At 40.7% G+C, this 20,276-nt stretch overlaps 1 long non-coding RNA gene across 1 annotated transcript; it reads right to left on the bottom strand.

Annotated features, from left to right (window-relative positions):
- Positions 1-14: 14 nt before the first annotated feature.
- LOC120443107 lies at positions 15-19,963 on the bottom strand. Its single transcript, XR_005615144.1, has 11 exons — positions 19,864-19,963; positions 19,725-19,781; positions 18,979-19,031; positions 18,778-18,841; positions 18,604-18,678; positions 18,448-18,510; positions 18,169-18,355; positions 5,979-6,405; positions 4,980-5,563; positions 2,271-4,898; positions 15-2,177 (listed from the first exon to the last, which is right to left on the bottom strand). It is a non-coding gene; the product is annotated as an uncharacterized LOC120443107 (long non-coding RNA).
- Between the last annotated feature and the right edge of the window lie 313 nt (positions 19,964-20,276).

The following is a 20,276-nucleotide window of genomic DNA, read 5'->3' as shown; positions in this document are numbered from 1 at the left end:
AAGAGTCAGTGATATTAGTTATACAGCATGGCTTTAAGGTTATGGACACTGCTGTAGCTACAACATTGGACAATCTATATTCATCTGTTAACTGATAGTACATTCATGCTTTACTCATGTGTCCAGAAAAATTTGTAATATTGAAAACATAATGCGATAATCAGATTATTTAAATCCATTTCATGCAAAATAGTGCAACAACAGCATTGTAAAAACTGTTACTGTTTTTTGAAAAATTTCAGGGGTTGCTGTTGATATCCGTCTTTTTAAAATAAAAATAAAAAAAATCAATATGACCTTTTAAATATTTGTTAATTTTGGTTTTTGATACACATAGAATAGGCTAAACAAGGTCAAGGTCAAGCATTCTTTCTAAGCAGCAGGACGAGACTGACTGCAAAGATGTTTGGTTATGACTGTTGGAAAAAGAGCTACAGACTTCATGTTCCATTCCACCAGTAAACAATTCATATTTTCAAGTCTTATCAAATTCATGTTTACTTTGTAAATTTTAGCCCACTGGATTGTCCAGAAGGGAGATAAAATAGGGTACACTTCAGGGCAGCCCTAAGTTATCCATCAATTGATTTGTAGTTTTAAAAAAAAGAAAACAGACCAGCATAACCTGCAGTTACTGTTACAGGGATGTGAGCATCAACAAAGCTGGATCTCACAGACTGTTCGAGCCAAATAGAAAGGTCTTTTTTTATCTGAATATTACTAGCTACATTTAAATGCTTTTTAGTATTGTTTTTTTTTTTTTTTATTCAGTTTGCATATTAAGATTTTTTTGCTTTATTAGTCCATCCTGCTATTGTTGTGCTGTTATAAAGTGTGGGTAATTCTGCTGATGTGGTCAGGGTAAAAGTTAATCAGGCAAGCAGTTTGCGAAGCAACAGTTTGCTTTTTATAGTTGTTTAATGTGTTTTACTGATAGATATAGATAACCCAGACTTGAATGGATATGCTTTGTTTTTTTAACTGTCAGTTTTGTGTACAATAAATTCCTTTCTTCAGTGTTTAATGTCTGCCTTGTTTCCATTATTGGATTACATCCAAGCTGCCTTTTGGAAATCACGAGTCAGAAACTTTTCAAATGTTGCATGAAAATACTGAGTAGTCTTGTCCAGTGCATTAAAGGACTGTCTGTGACTGTGGTGCCTATGGTCAGCCTGCAATCCACAGCCACGACACTCTTCTCCACGCTGCACCATAGCCTCCGTTAAACGTCCTGACATCCTTTCCCCACCTATTGCTTTTATTCATGAGCATGTTCAGAGACAAATGAGAAGACTCCACTTAAGCAAATCTGCTAAACCAGATGGGGTGAGTCCCCATGTCCTAAAGGTCTGTGCCCTGAAGCTTTGTGGAGACTCTCATAAACTCTTCATGAAGAACCTCTGCAGAGGGTCCCAGTGCTGTGGAAGACATCATGCCTCGGTCCTGTACCAAAGACGCCATGTTCCGGTGGCCCCCAGGATTACAGGCTTGTGGCACCGACTTCTCACATAATGAAGACACTGGAAAGATTCATCCATGACCAGCTTCAGCCTATTCTCATGCCACAACAGGATCCCCTTCAGTTCCCCCACGAGCCTGTCTTGGAAATGAGGACACCATCATCTACCTGCTCAATCGTGTCTATGCCCATCTGGACCAGCTCTCTACATCACAGACTTCAGCCGCTGCACAGAGACCTGGCATCTTCAGAAGTTTTCTGATGACTCTGCGGTGATTGGATGCATCAGTGAGGGTGATTGAGACGGAGTACAGGGCTGTGATTGACTCCTTTGTCACGTGGTGCAAGCAGAATCATTTGCAGCTCAATGTGACTAAGACCAAAGAATTGATTGTAGGAGGACCAGGAAACCTGTGCAATCCAGGAGGTTGCTGAGGAAATTGCGGAAGACTATAAATACCTTGGAGTACACATAGAAAATAAACTGGACTGCACTCTACAGGATGGGCCAGTCATTTCTATTTTTGGAGGCGGGTGAGGTCTTGGCCTCCATACAAGAAAGTAATAAGTTCCAATAGTGACCAGGAGGAAACCACTACACTCACAATAAAAATGGAGTACACAAGATTTATTTTTCCTCCAAAGAAGACTAGTGGCTGAAGACACAGTGCTGGCCTGCAATCCAAGGCCCAAAGCCACCACGGTTGGAGTTGTTAACCTGGTTAAAAACAGGAAAAGGTGGTCACTCAGAAGAACAAGTAGCCAAGCACATATCAATCTTGCATCTTCCTGAGAAAGGCTTTCCACCCACCTTATCAGGCCTTGTGTAGTTAGAGAGTGGGTTTCCACACCAGATCCTGGGACTTCAACTCTCAAGCTCTTCTTCTCCAAGTTTTGAACAATTTCCTCTCATTGGTTACCACCTAATTCCAGGGTAGGCATTTCCTCCTTGAACTCAGCACACCGAGGGTCTCCAATCCAGTCTTTTGATCACAGCAAATCCACATGAATCCCTCCAGTGTCAGTTCATTATTTTAGAAGCAAAACCTTTCACTATATAGTTCAAACAGGATGCTGCTACATGATGGACATTCTGGGAAACCAGTCAGCGCGCAGCTGCAGATGTGAGAACACCATTGTCAGACATCCTTATGGATCATCCTCTGTATATAGATGGTATAAAAAAATATTGACAGTTTAAATCTTTTATAGTGTCTAAGGTGCTAAGTAATGTTTTGTAACCAATACTAATGTAGACCTTGTCCAGATAATATGGAAAAACTCCATCTGACTCCGATGCCCATTGCTGTTATCAGAGAATGCTAAAAAGTAAAGTTTTTTTTACTTAAACAGTTGGTATGCATGCAAACTGAAAGTTGCAAAAAAGCTGCTTTAAAGTTATCAAATGTTGGTCAGCAATACAGTTTTAAGAATTATTCCCAAGTCTTAATAAGAGTTTGGCTGTTGTTCCTGAACTACCAGCATATTGTCATGAGAAGTGAGACACAGTCATATGAATGCAGGGGGGGGGGATTTTATTGGTTCTCAGCAAAACCCCCCAAATGAATCCTATTATGTGCTTAAAGACACAGCTGCAGCATGTTCATGGATAGAACCTGGTCCGTGCTCTACGTACGACTTATTTAACAAGTCACAAATACACAATAGTGGCAGGACAAATTAAAAGTTTTACTGTCTATTATTTATGTTCCATGGATTAGTAAGTCGGGGGGCAATGGGGCTGCTCTGACTTCCAGAGTGGGAAATCTGAGTTGAGGGGACTTCAGACTCAAATTATGACCGGGAACGTGGAAATTCTGACTTCTTTTTCAGGAACACAGCAGAGCAAAAAGGAGGAGGCCAAGCAAAGCGTTTAAACTGTATAAACAGACATGTCTGCTTTCTGATGTACAAGAGCAACATACTAAACTTACAGGAGACAACCAGAATAAAGCATCACACAATTACTGACCCCACCACCCCTAATACAAACTGATACCCAAAACATTAATGAACTATAGTGTTCATAAGGCTCATTAACAAGTACCGTGTCATTTTTCTCTACTTTTATGTGTGAGGCACAAATTCTGCATTCATACTTAACATTCATGACTGTGGCCAGTATAGAAAGAACCGACGAACACTTGTGTCTCCAGGCAAAGCTGCACACCATGATAATGCACCCATTTGGATATAACTCACCAGCATCACAGGAAATGGCTCCAAAATGCACAAAAAATGTGATTGGAACCCACAATAGAAAATAACAAAAAATTAATTCAAAGCTGTGCCACTGACAGGTCAACTGCGTGTCTGGCTGTGCACTGAATAACAGTGTCGGATAAGGTTCAGATAATATTGATGTAAATACTAAACCTCCACCAGGGACACCAGCCGGCTTGCAGTGAAAAAAATAAAATAAAATAAAATAAAAATAAAGGCTATACCTTCCAAAGTAAAAGTCTTGATGGAGAGGGTATTGAAATGAGTTAAAGTTGGATATCAGAAACTCCAAGCTTCATAAAAGACTATGATGCACTGATTCCTAGCTACAAAACACATTTTAAATTTGCAAGTCTCAATAATCTGCACAGAAATATAAAGGGGTTGATTTATGAGGCATGTTGTCTGTGTTTTATAGCTTAAGATGTCCTTCATATGGATGAATGTTTTTGTTCAAGATGATAATGAAAATAACAATAACACATTTTATTTATAGGCGGCTTTAAAGACCCTCAAGGTCACTTTACATTAGTACAATAAAATAAAAACCAAAGGTAAATGAAAAATAAAACAAGTATGAAAGATGAAAGTATGAAAGCAGGAATAAAAGCCAAAAAAGGTAATAATAGTCTAAGACTTAATCATGATGAAGGGTATGCAATTTTGAATAGATGGGTTTTAAGATGCAGTTTAAAAGTGGAGAGAGTTTGTAGTCCGAAGATCTGGTGGAAGTGCATTCCAAAGTCTCGGCAGAACTACTAAAGGCTCCGAGTCCCATGGAAGTCAGGCGAGCAGGTGGAACAGACAGAAAGGAAGCTGAAGAAGAACAGAGTGTACCAGGGGGTGAGTACGTATGAAGAAGACAGATAAATATGGAGGAGCAAGGTTATGAAGCGCTTTGAAAGTAAGACGAGTAGACGAGAGATTAAAGAATTACAGTAATCTAAATGAGATGTTACAAGAGCATTGACAAGTATGGTGGTACTGTTTGAAGTGAGTGAAGGACAAATAAATTAAAAAAATTAATATTAAGAAGATGAAAATACGAAGACCGATTGTTAATTAGGAGGTTTAAAGGAAATTAAAATTGTTATCACCATGGCCTCATCCGGTCAGAATGCAAAGAAAGCCATCAATTAGTTGTGGTAACTGGGTTTATTTCAGTGTAATCAGTGGTAACTTAACTTAAAGGAAGACACACATGGACTGCTAAACTCTGAAAGAGAAAACAAGGTTGGACTTTAAGTCACTAACTTAAGAATAAAGGCTTAAACGCAGAAGACCAAATTAAACTCACCTCAGCTGCTGCCCCATGGGAGTGAAAAGAGTGAGCTGAAAGTGAGTGCAGTCCTTACAACAGTAACATGAGGACAAGAAAGAAGAGCAGACTTTTGTATTGTTCAGTTACCCCTCGGACCGTCCAGCAGGAAGAGAAGGCGGCTGAAGGAACCCCTCTGACCCTTGAGCAGGAACAGAAGACGGCTGAAGCCGTTCCTCGGACCCTCCAGCGAGAACTGAAGACAGCTGGACAGACACAGGATCAGCAGGTATGAAGACCTCTCGCAAAGCAGATGGCTGAGCTGCAGGCTGAGCAGGAAGCTGAGCTGAAAACTGAGCAGGAAGCTGAGCTGAAAGCTGTAGTGGACGTAGAGTTGGTGGTGATGTTGGTTCTCCTGAGGCTCCAGAACATGGGTTAACCAGCTGGACGGGCTCACCAGTGCCTCCAGTGATATCAGACACAGGTGCGGGCTCCTGCTGGACACCAGCCATTCCCACCTGAGACGTTGGGGACGGTCCTTTAAATTCACAGGCTGTACAGATTCCGTTACTTCCAAAGGTCCAGAGTCAGATGAGGTCAGGAACCCAACCTCTGGGGAAGCCCTGGGGAAAATTAGAGTCTCTGGAAAAGCCAGTTTTTTAAACAACAGAAACAGTCTTTGAGGATGCAGACTTGGAGCCAGCATCTGCTGTATGTATTATTATATTCCTGGGCTCAGAAGGAGCATGAAAAAAGTCCATGAAGCCAGAAAATATGGTCTCTGCATTTACAATTTCAAATATGACAAAACCTGAGTTAGCTGTCATAGAGTTTATAGACTCAGGAATGACTGACACAGGGTCCAGGCTCAGAAGGAGCAGAAAGAACACAGACTTTTGTATCTCTATGTCCAGGCAGAGCACAAGATAGACAATCCTTTAAGTCCATCGAGTGGGAAATTTCAGCCTCAGAAAACACAGTCTCTGAAATTGTATTTCCTGGGTCGGAAGGAGCAAAACAAAAGTCTTTTTGACTCACCGCATCTGCTTATGACTGCCAGTGGTGTAGATGTTGCGTCCTCCTGGAAGGAGGAGCGGGATCAGCAGGGAAAAGTGATGGTGATGTGGAACAACTCTGACGTGGCTGCTCCTGCTGTGGTGTGGAAATGCTGGATGAACTGGGTGAGACGATAATTATTCACGCCGGCAGTTCATGCAGCAAGTCATCCGGCGGGCCGTGCAGCGAATCCTCCAGCGGAGGTGGCAGGTGAGTGGTTGCAGTTGGTGGATGAAGATGCAAAGTGTTAAGGAGAAAATCCCCCTATGAGCAAGCACTTTGGCGACAGTGGGAAGGAAAAACTCCCTTTTAACAGGAAGAAACCTCTGGCAGAACCAGGCTCAGGGAGGGGCGGGGCCATCTGCTGCGACCGGTTGGGGTGAGAGAAGGAAAACAGGATAAAGACATGCTGTGGAAGAGAGACAGAGATTAATAACAGATATGATTCGATGCAGAGAGGTCTATTAACACATAGTGAGTGAGAAAGGTGACTGGAAAGGAAAAACTCAATGCATCATGGGAATCCCGGCAGCCTACGTCTATTGCAGCATAACTAAGGGAGGATTCAGGGTCACCTGGTCCAGCCCTAACTATATGCTTTAGCAAAAGGAAAGTTTTAAGCCTAATCTTGAAAGTAGAGATAGTGTCTGTCTCCCGAATCCAAACTGGAAGCTGGTTCCACAGAAGAGGGGCCTGAAAACTGAAGGCTCTCCCTCCCATTCTACTTTAAATACTCTAGGAACAGCAAGTAGGCCTGCAGAGCGAGAGCGAAGTGCTCTAATAGGGTGATATGGTACTACAAGGTCATTAAGATAAGATGGGGCCTGATTATTTAAGACCTTGTATGTGAGGAGCAGGATTTTGAATTCAATTCTGGATTTAACAGGAAGCCAATGAAGGGAAGCCAAAACAGGAGAAATATGCTCTCTCTTTCTAGTCCCTGTCAGTACTCTTGCTGCAGCATTTTGGATTAACTGAAGACTTTTCAGTGAGTTTTTAGGACAGCCTGATAATAATGAATTACAGTAGTCCAGCCTGGAAGTAATAAATGCATGAACTAGTTTTTCAGCATCACTCTGAGGCAGGATATTTCTAATTTTAAAGATGTTGCGCAAATGGAAGAAAGCAGTCTTACATATTTGTTTAATATGTGCGTTGAAGGACATGTCCTGGTCAAAAATGACTCCAAGGTTCCTCACAGCATTACTGGAGGCCAAGGTAATGCCATCCAGAGTAAGAATCTGCTTAGATACCATATTTCTAAGATTTTCAGGGCCGAGTACAATAACCTCAGTTTTATCTGAATTAAAAAGCAGAAAGTTAGCGGCCATCCAGGTCTTTATGTCTTTAAGGCATTCCTGCAGTTTAACTAATTGGTGTGTGTTACCTGGCTTCATGGATAGATAGAGCTGCGTGTCATCTGCATAGCAGTGAAAATTTATGCTATGTCTTCTAATGATGCTGCCTAAGGGAAGCATGTATAATGTAAATAGAATTGGTCCTAGCACTGAACCCTGTGGAACTCCATAATTGACCTTAGTGGGTGAAGAGCACTCTCCATTTACATGCACAAATTGGAGTCTATTAGATAGATATGATACAAACCACTGCAGCACAGTACCTGTAATACCTACAGCATGTTCTAATCGCTCTAATAGGATATTATGGTTGACAGTATCGAACACAGCACTGAGGTCTAGCAGGACAAGCACAGAGACGAGTCCACTGTCAGAGGCCATAAGAAGATCATTTGTAACCTTCACTAAAGCTGTTTCTGTGCTGTGCTGAGCTCTGAAACCTGACTGAAACTCTTCAAATAAGCCATTCCTCTGCAGATGATCTGTTAGCTGTTTGACAACTACTCTTTCAAGGAATTTTGATATGAAAGGAAGGTTGGAGATTGGCCTATAATTAGCTAAGACAGCTGGGTCTAGAGATGGCTTTTTAAGTAAAGGTTTAACTACAGCCACCTTGAAGGCCTGTGGTACATAGCCGATTATTAGAGATAGGTTGATCATATTTAAGATCGAAGAATTAATTAATGGCAGGACTTCTTTGAGCAGTTTTGTAGGAATGGGGTCTAAAAGACACGTTGATGGTTTGGAGGAAGTAATTATTGAAGTTAACTCAGAAAGATCAATTGGAGAAAAAGAGTCTTAACTTAACACTGATGGTACTAAGAGTAGCTGTAGATAATATTACATCTGTGGGATGATTATTGGTAATTTTTTCTCTAATGATAAAAATTTTATTTGTGAAGAAGTTCATGAAGTCATTACTAGTTAATGTTAAAGGGATTGTTGGCTCAGTAGAGCTCTGACTTTTTGTCAGCCTGGCTACAGTGCTGAAGAGAAACCTGGGGTTGTTCTTATTTTCTTCAATCAGTGATGAATAGTAAGATGTTCTGGCTTTGCGGAGGGCTTTCTTATAAATCAGCAAACTATTTCTCCAGGCTAAATGCACTCTTTATCAAAATGCATGAAATTCCAAGACTTGGTGAAGTTTAAAACAGCGCAAATAATATTTAAAGCAAGAAATAAAATGCTTCCAAAAGATATCTGTAAATTGTTTATAGAAAGAGGAGGGGGGTATAACAAGAGGGAAATGGAATTTAAAAATACAAAGTGCTAGAACAAGGACACAGTATGTCTATCTCAATAGCGGGAGTTAAATTATGGAACAGTCTAACAGAAGAAATAAAAGAAAGTAACAACATAAACCAGTTTAAAATAAAATATAAAAAAACAAATCTTAAACAAATATAAGAATGAAGAAAACGGGGTTAACCCAGGACGGTAATTGAAGTGATGTTTTGGTTTGTTTGTTTATTATTTGTGAATCAAATTGACATATTCTGTCTTTATTTATATGAAAGAAACGATATTGTCATGTTTTTTTGTTTGTTTTGCTGTTGTTTCATTTGTTTGTTTGTTTAATTTAAGACTAAAAGAAAATTAAATGAATGAGATGTAAAATTTGAGGGGGTAGGGGCAAATAAGTGTATACTTCTGCCTACTCCTTTTCAAACAAAATAATGGAATGATGTTATGTAATTATGGTGAATGTACATGTTTGAAATGAAAATGAACTGAAGTGAAATAAATATGACCAGTCTTTGGATAAATAGTACTACGACCACGTTTTGTACTTCTCTCGTGCGTCGATGAGGTGCATTCTCACAATTCAGTAAGCGCTGGATTATTGTTACTGTTGTTTACAAAAGAGGAGATGTGAGTTAATTTTGTGTGATAACTGCCTATGGAAACTGTTTTAAGGTTCTTTAATTCTGTTATTATCGATTGCATTAAGTTGTCATATACGAAGAGTGAGAGGTGTATGGTCACTAGTGTTGATTAAGTTGTTTTATATTAATGCAAAATGTGTTCACTGCCCTGTGCAGGTTGGTTTTTTTGTTGGAGTCTGAAATTGTGCGAGTGAGACCAGTAAATTCACCTGCAGCGAGTCAGGATTCAGGATCCCCAGCTGCGATGCAGGAAGGTTTCCAGCCTACTTAGAAGTGACAGCCGCGTTACTTGTTGACAGATAAGCTCATGAGATCTGAAAACAATACACTACCCGGGTAGTACTACTAACATTAACACTATCCACACACACTTCACACACCTGAACTGAAGGACATATCCTGGTCAAAAATTACTCCAAAATTACTTTCCTGCAACCAGGAAAGAAATTACTAGTCAGGGAGACGTGGCTAGTCGTTGCTCCATTATTTATTCCAATTCAAACTCATGCAGTCTTTTGTTACTTTATAGTATTACAACTGTGTATTTACTTTTTCCAAACATGGCGGCGGCGGCGACGGCGACGACGACGAGGAGTTATTTGTCACTTGCAGTTGCCTGCAGCAAAATTGGACCCCTTCCGACCATACATACATTACACAAACATCACATTGGGGAGACAGGTCAGAACAGGGAGCTTACAGAAAAACAGTGAAATGTGCAACACAATAGGGGAGTGGAGGATGAAGAAAGACAACTCTACTCAGACTGAGCTCCTGGTAGGGGATCGGTATGAGAACAGAAAACAAAAATTCCTCAGCACAAAAAGCACATGAATCTTCACACTAACACCATGAAAACACATGACAAGCAACAGGGGTGGGTAAATGGGGTGAGAGTTCGCCGGTGTAGACAGCAGCATGATTCCACGCTGGCCCAATCAATCGCCGTCTGCATTGGGTGGGTGCAACCATCGGAGGAGTTTGGAGGGGGGTGAGTGTACATCTGCGTCAGTGTACATGCGTGTGTGTGTGTGTGTGTGTGTGTGTGTGTGTGTGTGTGTGTGTGTGTGTGTGTGTATTCTGTTCAACTTGAGAGAGAGTGTCCTTTCACCCGGTTAAGCAAAGTCAACAGTTCTCATCCGACGCAGGCGTCCTTGAAGGATAGGATCAGAGAGAATTTGTTGTTCAGGAGCCAAATGAGTGAAGGAGATGATTGTTTGGGTTAATGTGAACAACTGCATGCAATTTCACAATTGGTCTAATGTCCATCACTGGTCACTAGGTCAATCAATTTCCCATTGCAGAGCCGTGAGCTTCTCCAAGATCTTATCCATATTGCATTCAATAAACACAGTGTGAGTACTCAGGGATTGCCCACCGTCAGTCATGTCAGCCAGCCTTGTGGGACCGCTTTCTTTGTTCTTCGATAAGCCAGGTTCAAGCCAGCTCCGATCAGCCAGAACTCTGTTATCATGGTTCCGAATGGGTAGATCTCGTTCAATGTCCTCTATTGAGAGTGTCGCCAGACACACAACGCAACCGACCATCGAGTATCTTCTTATGAAACTCGCTTCAAAATGAATGCAAAAAAGATAAATCCATGAATTTCGAAAGATTCCAAAAGAATGGTGTAATCACCACCATCTTGATATGTGCACTGAATTTAAGTAAATACTTTATGGCAGAAAACAAACAACTAAAACAACACACTATAAAGGTGGAGCCGATCAGTAACATTGCAGAACGTTGAATTTACTAGACTAAACAATGTTTCTGTGCTTTCAGTTTCTGACCTTAATAACTAATCTATGCAATATATCGGGTGTGACTGCTTTTTTCTATTTCTGGCACAATACTAGCCTGCAAGCAGGAAAGAAATGATAAGGCAGGGAATACGCCACCATTATGAGAAAACAGGGCTGAGCATGCTTCTGACTACTAACAACAGGCCAAACCATGGTCTCACAACGCCACCTACTGGTACAAAAATGGAGCATCAGCTACAAATATCCCAGACGAGTTACCAGGTCTATAGTTAAAACTAGTTAATTTAGAGAATTTTCAAAAGAAAATATCACTTACATTTAAAGTAAAAAAGCTTAAATATAAGTTAATTCACATAAATGTGATTGGACGTTAGTGGCTATCACACATGCACATACATACTGTTGCTCTTTGATTAGATAACTCTATGGCTGCTGTCAATAAACAGGCGAAGCTTACGGGTTATGCAGCCAACTTTGTAAGTTGGAACATTAAGTCTATGAATCACCCTGTTAAGCGCAAAAAGGTGCTTACACAACTCAAAAATCTGATATCTCTTTTCCGCAGGGGACTCACCTTTGTATAACAGACCAATATAGATTAAAGACTGGTTGGGTTGGCCAAATAGTCCATTCCAACTTTAACTCTAAGACAGAGGGGTGGCCATCCTTATTGGTAAAAACGTCCCATTTGGTGTATCAACCATTTTATCTGATCCTATGGGTCCTTGTATTATTGTGGTTGACCAACTTTATGGACTCCAACTGATTTAAGCCAACATTTACGCCCCCAACTGGGATGATGAAACCTTCATTGTCTATTTATTCTCATGAATTCTGGATATGACAACACACAATCTTATTTTAGCTGGAGGTACAAACTGTGTGCTCTCTAACCTAGAAAGAAGCTCTAATAAGGATACTCACTAAATCAAAATCGGCAGAAACAATTAAAACAATCCTATTGCATTGTTGACATTTGGAGTTTTCATAAAACTTCATCAAGGGCATGCTCCGACTATGCTCCTATCCACAAAATGTTCTATTGGATAAATTAATTTGTCACTGATAAATGTGCTCTTCCACTTATTGACACTTGCGATCTATTGTTATTTCAGATGATACCCCCCTATTGATGAGACGGGGGATGGATGCCTCACAGCCCTCCGCCTGTGGGAGTGGCCCTTTCTACTAAGGAGGCAAGAGGTGGCCAGGAGTCTGTCAGCGAGTTCTGCATGTCCTGGTGACCCTCCACCTGTTTCACAGGTGGGTGCAGCCTGATCTATCTGGTGAAAGTCTAGACAGACCAGACCAGCTCAACCACACAGACACTTCCTACCCGATTTGAGGACAAAAGCAGAGTATGCAATTTGTGGGACAAACACACACACACACACACTCACAGATCAGGGGAAAGAGACAGAAGAAATGGCAAAAGTGAGAATATCTCACACAAACACACAACAGAGGGGGAAGAGGTAGAGAAATTGGCAAATGTGAGATCATGCTAAGCAGCTTGAACTGAAAGTGACTGGAAATGTTTACGTTTGATCAACCACCCATCCATTCTCTGCTCATTTTCTTTTTCAGTGTCACAGGGGAGCTCGAGCCTATCCCAGCTATCTTAGGGCGAGAGGCAGGGTACACTCTCGACAGGTCACCAGTCTGTTGCAGGGCTAACACAGACACAGAAAACCATTGGCACCTATGGGCAATTTAGATTTTCCAATTAGGCTATTGCCACTAACTGCAGGTCGTTGGACTGTGGCAGGAAGCCGGAGTACAAGGAGACAACCCACGCAAAACCGGGGAGAACATGCCAACTCCACACAGAACGATGGTAGAGCTGAACTCAGGACCTTCTTCCGGTTGGGTAACGGTGCTAACCAGTGTGCTGCCCTCATGTGAGTAACCGTCTCCCAGAAAATTGAACAAGTTCAATTACTTTATTTTCAAGCTGCTTACACTACATTGACTTATGTTTTTACACAATCGCAGAAGAGGAGCGCCACTGAGGGAACGCCTTCCGCCCACTGACGTCTCCGCCACTATTGTAAACACCCACCCTTCCACATTATCCGGGGAACGCTGGCTGTTTATATTTCGAGAGACAGACAGTTATTTTTTGATAGTTTTAGCAACTCCCGAGACAGCTTTACCCCAGCGATAAAGATTTTTTTTCTAAAAAAACAAAAACCTGTTCTAGTGTTTTAATTTCAGAAAAACAAGTGCAGAACGACATCTCCATCACATGCGGACAACATTGTGTATTTTTTTATTTCATATACAACATGCTGCATCTTATTCACATTGGCTTAACATGTATGGTACTAATTTTATTTGTAATGATGCTATGGTGTGTCGTTTTGTCAACAACATACAACCTGTTGCTCTATGCCGTGATTATGTGTGTGGGCAACGTGGATACTGATATGTACTAATGAGAATAATAACATAATAAGAGGGCATGATTTAATCGAGTCAGCATTATTTATTATCAATTTTTAATGTATATTATACATTCACATCATAGCCATTTTAGCTGAAATAAAAGAAAATTCAATATTTTAGCGGTAATAAGTGAAAAACAACCAACAAACACTTTTAGCTGAAATAAAAGAAAAACCCCAACATTTTAATCATAAAAAAGGCTCTGAATTAAAAAATCCAGTTGTTTTATTTTTTTAATGTACTAAGCCTCGACAGTCCGCTCCATGTATTCTTTCCAGCCAATAGGTCTCAAACCCTCAGAAATGTTGTGTGTAGTTGTCACTGCTTTAATCAGATCATAAATGCGAGAATGCAGGATGGTGCGTTTATCAACAACAATTTCACCATTGTCATTGTAAGAAATCAAATCTGGCGAGCGGTTCAGCACTGATAAAATAAGCTCTCCATTCCTGATGGTTCCTGCATGCTGTTGCTTTAATAAGTCCAATTGATGTTGGGGTACCAAAAACATCTTTTGCACATGCTCCATGTTCACCTGTTTGCAATCAGACAGGTTACGAAAGGGTTTTCAAAGTTTTGATCTTTTTGTCAGCGATCAGTCTGATTGTTTTTTTTTTCTTCCTTTTTTGGTTGTTTGTACTAATGATCTGCCTTGCAGTACGTTAAAGGCTATCTCACAATGCATTAATGAAATCTATGTTTGCATTACTAATAATAAGTCTGCGCAGGCTAGGGGGTGACTTGTATATAAAGTGCAAACAGAGATCGATTCCCCTGCATGCGCAATGCCATCCTTTCACCTCTTCAGTGTTTTTTGCTTTGGGATATAAGCAACAGGATGGTCTGACAGTAAATTGGTTCTATTTATCTCTAGGGTTAAACAAAATTAGGTAAGTTAGTGTTCAAGGAAATGGTTCTACTGGATTTTCCTTGAATAAAACAAATTCTGAACTAGATATATACAACTCAAATTCCTATGATGCACATATTTCATGAACATATTTTGTACTTTTACATTATTAGCGGCATCATTCATTAAATTATCTATAATTAGCAAATTGTTCTTGTCTGTAGGTAGGCATACCACAAAGTTAATGTCTCTTATCTGAAGAAAATGGTTATATAGCGGCTGCCAGCATGAGTATATACATACATATGTATATACACAATGCTATCAATACTATGTGAAATAATCCTGGAAGCATTTTCAACAACATTTTTGACCAAAAAAAAAGAAAAAAAAGAAAAAGAAAAAGTCTTTCTGCAGTTACTGGGGCCACTGACGACCATGCTAAAAAGGTGCTGCAGTCTGCCATCAAACCCTTAATCTGATTTAATATCCATAAGGGCGAGTTGTATAGTCTGGGAACACACGGAGCTTGTTGTAGACCGCTTTGACGTTCCTCACAATGGTTTCACTCTTCAAATGAAAGATCTTTTTATCACGTCTGATAGTATCAGATACAGCTACTAGGTGTGCGTATGATGTCTGATTGGCTACAAACACATGGACTAATCCTTTCAAGGAGTCGTGGGTGACAACTTTTGAGTTTAGCACATTGAGTTTTACACCTTTACATTTAACCTGTGTGTCTTGACCTGCAAGGTGTGATATGCATAGCATTTTGGCCCTGCGGACACAAATTCGACTATCGACTAAATCCGCACCCCCCTCTCTAGAATCTAGTTCACCTGTGAGATCCCTGAGGAAAGGTCCTAGAGGCGGCATCCAGTCGCCAGGGGGTGCTGTGAAAATGACACTGCCCGTGTCACAATACAACACGCGCTGCTGTAGCTTGTATAGCAAATCATACAGCATCAGTCTAGCATGTGCAGTGGTCATGGCATCCACAAAGACATTAACATCCTTCACACGGGCTGCTCTACCACCAGCATGGCACCACTGCACTATGGCAACATCAGAGATGAAACTAAAATGACGTATGTCATACTGGTCACTAAACATTAACTGGCTGAATCTAGAAGGGTCCGTGATTAACTCAGATGAATGTTTGCCCTCATGCTGAAAAGCGCCCATAACGAGTTTAGCAGAAGTTTGTTACAGTTTCTAACAGCTTTATCTACACATCTCTTGGTCGAGTCTAGCATTATTCCCTCCTCATAACACTCATCAGTGTACTTCTGCTGGTCATCAGGGGTTTTAATATGTTCTGGATAGCCTGAAGCCTCCTGTTTAATTTTTAAACTTTAAACAATGTATCTCTCTTATTGAGAAAATGCTGCACCTCATCAATAGAAACAATCCTGTATCCTTTCTCAAGTGCTTTTTCAAGCTCAAATGACAACTAGGTGCCCGCCAACATCCTCTCAGTGCCAGTGTGCAGGCATGCTGTCTGCTGGTTCCGCTTTTCAGAACACATGCTACAGAGTGGGAACATCAGTTTGTTGTGGCATCTGTAGGAAAGGACTGGGTGAAACAGACCTCTAGGTGGAGTACTGAGCATTTAACAAAGCTGAAATAATTTTCCAGCCTGTCAAAGTTGTTGTAAATGATGTGCAGGTGCCTGACAGGATAATCTTTTTTAGACTGCACTGTGGGATAGAGGCTGGTAAAGTCATAGTAACGTATTTTTTCCATCACAAGTAGTCTTGTGGTACAGTTTCATGGTGTTGGCGCACTCTCCAAAGAGGGCGTCTCGAGGGTTCAGGTGTTCTGGCTTTCTGTATGTGCGCATGAATGTCATAACTGCGGGGGCTGTCTACTTCAATGCCTCCCATTCACTCTCCCACATCACGACCACGCTCACACTGTGTTGTGATCTCAACGCATTCACTTTATCACAAAACGCGTGATGCAGCAGTCCGTAGGATGCCTTGCTGACAGGGTTAACCTCACTCTCGGGGTAGCATTTAACACACCCATGGTGAAAACACCCTGCAAATTCATAAGCCGTATTGTTTGTGAGGTCAAAACCATCCACAAAATACAGACCAACTCTCTGTTCGGCTCCTCGGAGCACGTGTTTTACCACTGTGTTGGTAGTGTGGGCTACATATTGAAGCCATTCAATAGAGAAGTTAGAAAACATCTTATTCTGGTCAACATATGCACCATCATACATAAGAGCAAGCATGTCATCAACATCGTTAACACAGTAACGCCTCGATTCACCATGGAAAAATCAGAGGGAGACTGGGAGATTGTCTGGTACCATTCCATAAACCTCACCACTTTCAGACATCCTGTCATAGCCGTAGAAGGAGGGGTCTGGGTATGGTCCCACATAATACTCATTACCTCTTGTATTAAATTTGTGTGGGAAGTGACCCTTCTCCAGGTCTGCAAAACCTAAAGCGACGGGTATTTTATCAAGTCCCATGGACAAAAAGCCGAATGAATCGATCCATCACTGGTCATAATCCATGTCATACATCAAAATCACACAGCTCCCTCTCATTGTGATACTGGGTGTTATGCCCTGCTTGACAAAGTACTCCAGAAGTATGTAGTTATCAAAGCCAGGTGCGTTATGTGCTATGAACATGTACCCATGAAATTTTGGGTGCCTGTAATGCCTTTTACATAGCACAAGTTGTTGGGGGCATTGTTTGCTATGTACAAATCTTTACCTTTCTTTGACAGTATGTTGTCATATGGTGTGCGTGCCAGTCTTAAACGGGCACCACCGTTACTGTTCTGCGCTACTGTGACAATAAACTAATTCGTCATCACCTATAGAACCATCATTACTCTGCATGACCTGTGCTATTTCATCAAAACACAGATCTGCATCGTACTCATCTTCAGCATTTAAAACAGTCTGTACATCAGAAGCCAGGGAAGGGCCTCTCAAAACAACATTTGCCCGGCTGAGAGCCAGACACTGCCCTATCTATGACATTGGCTACGCAATCTCTTACCCTCGCTGGTACCTGGTCTGGAATATCCACGCTTATGTCTCTAAAATCAATACGCTCACGCAATTCTTTTGCATTAGAAGCAGGTATGACTGTGTTTACCAAACCCGTGTGGGTTTGGTGAGGGCAGCTCTTGTCTGTGAAGGATTAACACCTAACACATTGTCAGTGTTGGAGGGCTCATGAGGAGGAATAGTGATCACATTAGAGGAATGGGGATGTACTGTGATGTGTGCAGGAGCAGCAGAAGCCGCAGGAGCGGCATCAGATGGTGTGGCACGGGTTGCGTTCTCAGATACACATACTATTCAGTCTTCTGTGCAAAATATCACATTTCGTTATCATTTCTTCAGTCCTCTGATTAAATACCTCAGAGTCAAACCATGTAACAGGCTTAGCGGTACCATTACTGTGTTTGAATAACTTATTAAGAGGGTCCATGGCTAGGGCTTTAAAAGTCAGACATTAAAAATCCTGGTACAGATATTATCTAATAGACAGCACATTTTGTTTATTGCCACGTTAACCTTAGTTAGAGCTCCAGCTATCTCTTGTAAGTATTCATGTGTTGCTTGTTGTTGTTGTTAAGTTTAGCTTCTATCACGTTATCGGCTGTTGGGTCGCTAGAACTCTGGTCAGAAAGCGGAGCACCGGTGGTATTGATGAAGGCATCGTAAAACTCTGCTAGTTGAGAATCTGTTATATAACCTTCAAAAATCTATGCGTGCATCATCATCATCATCAATACTCATGCACCTGGGTATGGTAGGTAGGAGATTAAAGTCTGATACACTGTGCTCAAAAACATTGATAAAATCACCAGGCACACACTCACCCTGAGGTGACCAGTTGTTGGAAAAAAGGAAAAAAAAAAAAAAAGGGGGTCTAGCTCTCCACTATCACACACAGCCTGGATTGTAGTTGCTTGTTTTTTGTATTCTTCCTGCTCTATACGGCGTAAATATTCCAGAAATGTCATGGGCTCGTCATCGTCCTCATCATGCAGAGGGGTTCTGTGCCTGCTGTGCAGACAGACACGTGTTAAAACATGCACGCACTGCATCGTTTGAAAACAGAATATACACGTCTCTTTTTTCTTTATGACTTTACTTACTGTTTGTCCAGTGTTATTCAGGTTGTGCCAAGTTCTCCACACGCATCGCGCTCTGTCTCTGACCTGTAGGTATAAAAACAGGGGGGAATAGATCATTTGTAGTTATTTAAACCATTTTAAATTCTGACACACGGATACAGACACTTGCATACACACCTGGCGTAAGGCTTGGTCTTATGACCACCGAGTCTGAATGTTTTTCTGGTCAGTTTTTTTTACCAGAAAAACCTTCTGATGCGCAAGTCAGAGAAAAGCACAGTTATTAAATCATTTAAAAAATTAATAACATAAAATTAAAAAACGTATTTAAACAACTAATTCTGTAAACACCTTGTGCTTGTTAGAGGGTCTCTAACAGGCCTTCTTTGTCTTTGACCTATAAAAGCAGGTGTTTCTGAAGAAACACAGACATGTGCTATGAAATAAAACACGGCAGATGATTTCTCTAACATTAGACACACAGTACAAAGATACTATTTTGTGTCAGAGGATGGCTATCAGTATATTTTAAAAGACATAAAGAACACCAACCTTCCACCTGTAAAACGTCTCCTGTGCCGTTTTCACACCTTCCAAAAATCAAGCTTTTGTTTTAGAAAATAGATTGTGTATCAGTATACAATATTCATTTATAAAATACAGTCCATGTTAACAAAAAGAACAATGTTAGCCTTGCTGATCGGTAGAATGCACTGGTCCACTGCAGGTACTGAGAAAAAAATGCAGCGGCTCTGAGGTGTGCTTTATATAGGAGAGGTAAACTGTGGTAACTCTTGAGGGGTAGGCATTTCTAAAAAAAGAAAAAGTGTGTGTGTGTGTTTTTCTTTTTTATAATACACACACACACACACACACACACACACACACACACACACACACACACACACACATATATACACATTTTACTTCTCTTATCACATGCACTAAATGTTTCCCTAAGGAAATGACTGGTATCACTGCAATCAAGTTATCTTAAACACAGCAAATCAATTTACCATGAGCACCTATGAAAAGCCTAATTTCTATAAGGTATGAGCCCCAGCTCAGGGACTGCACATTGGCCATTGGCCCAGTAAACATAAAAGGAAACCCAAATACCAAAAAATAAAAAGTCCTAAAATGTGACCTGTACTCTAAAGCAAACTAAGGAGAAAAGTGCAACAAAAGCAGAAAAAGAAAAAACAGTGACACAATCGTCCTACAGGAGACAATATAATATAAATTACATGCCAGTGCATACATTTCCTTTTTATGTGAAATATATTAAATTAACATACCCCCAGCTGACTGCTATGTTTGCTGCACAACTTGCTTAGTGTCTTCTTAAATGACCACTAAAAACATAAAATACAATAAACATCAAATGCATTTCAACAAACTTAAAGAAAACTGACTAAGAAAGAAAACAGCCTGTACCTTTAATCGCTGCCATAGGGCAATACAACTACGTGTAAATGGCAACTAAATCGTCTCAGACTCAAATCACCATTGTTCACCGCCACTTAACAGTGCAAAGGAGAACACCTGCTGCTACTTCCGCTTTTATACCCTCCCTTTGATCCCCCTGGGTCCTAAAGCCTTCCCAATTATCCTACTAGCACTAATAATAATAATAATAATAATAATAATAATTGGAATAAATCAACATTGCAATGCTTTCACTTTTACATCTTGCTGTATCTCTGCTAATTAAAACCTCGCTGTTTAAATAAGGGGTTCATTGTCCTGATCTAAACGCATCTTATAGCAAAAAGTCTTTCACTCCATTCATTAAAACTACGTGATGGATGTCAGTAAAACTCGGCAGCTCTATATTTTTACCTTTGACC

This window comes from Oreochromis aureus, linkage group 12 (assembly GCF_013358895.1).
Source record: "Oreochromis aureus strain Israel breed Guangdong linkage group 12, ZZ_aureus, whole genome shotgun sequence".
Lineage (NCBI taxonomy): Eukaryota > Metazoa > Chordata > Actinopteri > Cichliformes > Cichlidae > Oreochromis > Oreochromis aureus.
This window is presented reverse-complemented; position numbering and strand designations above follow the sequence as displayed.